Source organism: Lichenostomus cassidix, chromosome 12 (assembly GCF_008360975.1).
Source record: "Lichenostomus cassidix isolate B80296 chromosome 12, HeHo_3.0, whole genome shotgun sequence".
In the NCBI taxonomy this organism is placed as follows: domain Eukaryota; kingdom Metazoa; phylum Chordata; class Aves; order Passeriformes; family Meliphagidae; genus Lichenostomus; species Lichenostomus cassidix.
The window spans coordinates 14,114,747-14,119,272 of NC_139493.1; positions in this window are offsets into that span (position 1 = coordinate 14,114,747).

Sequence of the window (4,526 nt, forward strand, 5' to 3'; positions counted from 1 at the left end):
GTCTGATGCTCTTTGGAGATCCCCTGGGTTCCCCATGTTTGGGCATGTAGCAGCTGTGGACACTGCTTAGACATCGTGAGCCAGGAGCCAGCTACTCTCACAGCCTGCCTGCTCTGGCTGAGTCCAGTCCTCACCACCTTGAAGAACATCCACACCTCAATCCAGGAGTCTGGGACAGCTCTTCAATGCCTGGCAGAGGTTTTTACACTGAGCCACTCTGGCAATGCCCAGAGATAGAGCCGGCTGCGGGAGGCAGCATCCCTGCTCAGCCCAGCTGTCCTAGTTTTAATGGCTAGGGATGATTTTGCAGTGCTATCACACTGCTGCTGGGGCTGTTCTCTTGCTTGGGGCAAATTCCTGCCTGGCCATGGTGGGGGAAAGCAGGAGGATGCAGAGCCAAGAGAATAATTGGGTATGCAATGGGGTCTGCCTGCATCTCAGGCTCCCAACCCTCCCACTCCTCACCCAGGTCAGAGCATTGCCATATCTCAGCTCTACCCTCCATGCCCAGGATGAGATAGAAGATTTGTGAAGCCAGCTGTAAAAAAAGGTTTAATGCAAAAAGACCTCTAACCCTGAATCAGTTTTGTTTTGACATGGAGGAGGAGTAGAAGGAGAAGGAAGAAGAGGGAAGATGCCGCTGTGCAGGAAGCAGCCTCAGTGCAGGAGAGCTCCACTGTATATAAATGCTAATAATCCTGGCTGACGCCACCAGAGTCATTTGACAAGCTGAGTCACCTTCTCCTTCGGATCTTGCTCCCCTTCTGTGCTCGGTAATTTTTAACTTGCCCAAATACAGAGGGGGAGTGTGGGCTGTCCTTCTTTTCTCACCTGTCCCACTCACTGCCCCCATCCCTCTGCCAGGGCAGCCATTCCAGGTGACGGCCTCCCTGTGCCAAAGGATGGTGGTGCAGGGTCATGGGAGAGATGGCCAGGAGTAGCCCAAAGGCTGTGGATCCCTGTCTGGGCACCCTTTCCTTCCCATCCTATCTTATTCTGTATCCTATCCTCCAGCCCATTCTCCATCTTCAATCCTTTCCTATTCTGTCATCACCTGTCCTCTCACATCCTATCTCGTGTTCCCCATATCTTTCCATCTCATCCCTTCCTTTCCTGTCCCAGCTTCTCTTTAAGGTTTGAGCTAAAAGTCTCTGATGGCATAGCAAAAGATCTGAGGTTTGAGGCAATGCTTGGGAAACCCACATTTGGTCAGCAGTGACTTGTGCCACCTCTGGGCATGGGGGCATGGTGCCAGGGGGCATGGTGGCATTTGCCAGGCTAGGCAGGGGACAGCAGGGTACAGCTAGCTTCAGATAGAGGGCTGAACCCCTGCACAGCCAGCCCGAGTGCTCAGGGGTTTTAAGACTCACAGACAAAGGTTCATGGGCTCCACAGCAAATGAGCTGCAGGGTAAATGATAGGACCATGATGATTTTCCCTATCGGATTCCCAAGTGGAAAAAGTCAAAATCTCAGGGGAGCAAACACGTTTGGCTTCCACTTCTCTGAGATCTGAAGCAGAGGGGCTGCAAGAGTTACACCTGGTTGTGAGCTGAATGTGTGAATTGAGTCAGTTGACACCTGAGCTATGAAACCTCAGGTGCCTGTGGGAAAGGGAGATGAGGCCTTGACCTCACAGGAGCTCTGTGCCCTGCCCACAATCCTTGGGGAATGGCAGGAAGCAGGTAGGAGCAGCAGGGAGTGAAAGGCTATTTACCTGTGGGGGTAAGGATATCTGGGATCAGCCACCCTGATTGGGGGTCTGGGTGGAGAGGAAGGTGCCTAACCTAACCAAGGGTTTGGGGTCAAGCTGGGAGGTGGTTGGGGCACAGAACATCCTAAATAACCAGTGGTCCAGCCATGCTGGTGCTGGGCTAGCAGATTTGGGCCAGGGGCTACCTTGTATTAGGCTTTTGACGCCTTGTGCCAGTGTCTGCCCCCACAACAATGGTTTGCAGTGAGTCCTCACACAGCCCCCATCCCAACCGCTGGCAGCAGTGTAAGGGGTGTGTCCCAAAATAAATGGGTGCAAAGCATCAGGGACACCAGAGCTGTGAATTTGGTGGCGTTAATGCTCCTGGCCCTAGGAAGAGCACCTCCCTGCTGCCTCCTTCCAGCAATGGGGAACACGTGCTCCTGCTTGCACTTGGAATGGTTTTGCTGCTCCTGTAGCACCTGGGGTTTCTCCGTTGTGTAAACAGTTTGGGAAGTGGAGGAGGGTATGAGTTTAGGGCTATGCAACATTTAACTAGATGAATTATTTTGCCCCAGACAAATGTTAGCCATGACTTTACGGCTGCATTCTTGCTTCCTCACTCTGCCACTGCCATTGTCTGACTTTAAACATATTTTACTGATTACTTCCTCTATTATTTTTTTCTGGGAACCAAACTAAAGTTTACATAACTTATCCCTATTTATGCAACCCCCCATTCAAGTTTTATTTGCTGGGAAACAATATGTGTTTATTTTTTCTTTCTTTGTCTTTTTCACTGGGGAATATTTATCCTTTCAATGTGCCATTGGATTTATCTTTTGCAGTTAAGTGATGGACATCTGCTGGCCTCCTGCTGTGCCCTGGTTTTGCTTTCATACTCTTGCTTGCCAACACGAGTGCTAAAGGTAATTTGTCACAGCTGATGTAAAGAGGTGTGGAGGTACTGGCTGCCACGTGCTGAGGTTATTCGTGTTCCTGTCATTTCAAAGGTTGCCAGTTTTGAATCCTGGGGTTTGGTTCTCTCCTGTGATTAATTTGGAGGAACTTTGGAGATTTCTGATAGCTGGTACCTCTCTATATCTTATTTCTTCTCCTTGGTGGTATGAAGTGTTGAGTTGCTGTTATAAGAGCTAGGAAGAAAAACTGGGCTTATTAGCTGGCTTGTAAAATGCACTGGGTCAATTCTGAAAGCTTTCAGTGAAAAAAAACTAGAAAAGCAAGTGACCTGGTACTGTCAGAATATGGCCATATGTGAGTCAGCATGTTGTGTTATCTCCCCTACACACTGATTGCTCACAGCTGTTCACTGATTGTTGCCAGAGCTTGCAATGACATTGTTGGCATGTTATGGTGCTGAGGGCAAAGTCCTAGGAGAGGCTGATGGAGGAGCTTTTTACTTCATGTCTCCAGTTAACATAGTAACATAACCTGAAAGATAATGAATGGGAAGAGCTCTGTAAAAGATGCATATTCATTGAGTCTTGGGCCACAAACGGTCCATGGCAAGGCAAGGCCAGGCCAGGTGGGTCACATCCTCCCTCCTACAGAACACCTGCATGTGGCAGAGGCAGCAGTAGCCCCTTGGCTGACAAAGGGTTTTTTCAAAGTACCTTGACTGCTTGGGAAGTCAAATGCTTTATAAGAACTTTTCTGGAATAGCAGGGTGCTTCAGTACATGCTTAAACAACTGGTGACTTCCAGCTGATCATTTTGCTTTTATTTGGGATTCTATCTCCACAACACATGGCTATTTGTGCTACTATTATAATGGATCCCTCGTGGGAGGGAGCCTCACAGCACACACGTGAATGTGACAGCAGTGGGAAGTGCCAGGTTGGCTTGTTACAGCTGGAAAATAAGAGTCCCTGGACAGTGTGGTTGTTCAGAGACTTGTGAAAGGCGCTGGAGCAGCTCCTGGATGTGCCTATGCATGCAAGGAACAGTTAGTTCAGTGCTCTGCTCTGACTGTGTGGCAGTGCTGACCTCCAGGTACATGTGCTCACCCACAGAATTACTTCCCCATGTTTAAAGCAGGCATTTATTATTCACCAAAGCATGAAACATGAGGGCAATTGGGTGTAGCAGGCCTAAGGTTTAAGAAGGGTTACAAAGGTGGTACTGATGTTCTCCTACAATGACTTCTCTCAGAGACTTGAACTATTAAATTGCTTGCTGACAGTTTTTACACCAGTCTAGCTCATGCAGACCTGCAGAGATAGAGGCAGCCAGAGCCAACCTGCACTGACCACCTGCAGTGGTGAATCTGCCTTCCTTTTCCAGCCACTACCACACCACCACCTTGGTTTTGTGTCAGGTAGTCAGAAACTACTACTTACTAGTGGAAATCCCATTAGCAAATCCATTTAGCACCTTTTTCCTTGGAGTAGTGAATGCCAGAAGGGGAATGCTTGTGCACAAAATTACAAAGGAAGAACAGGGTAGCAAAGGGAGACAGCATCTAGCAGAACCCCTTCTAACTGCCTACCTGCAAAACATGGTGAAAGCTGCTTATACAGCATTTCTGAACTTGATTTTTGTGTTTTAGTGTGCATGTAGTACTATACCTGCATGTTTTCAAAGGCTTTCAGGGTGATGCCCCAGAGGAGCTATTTTCTCTTTTCACAATAAATAAACCCAAGTGGAGGCAGCACTCAAGTTCTTTGGGCATAGTCACTGAACAGGCAGTAGGTTCAGCTAAAGGCCATTGAGCTGTAGAGCACTGTTTTATTCCATCAAATGCCCTCCTACCCACTGACACTTTAGTTCCAGTTATGGAAGGGACACAAACAGCACACAAACACAAGTGGGCA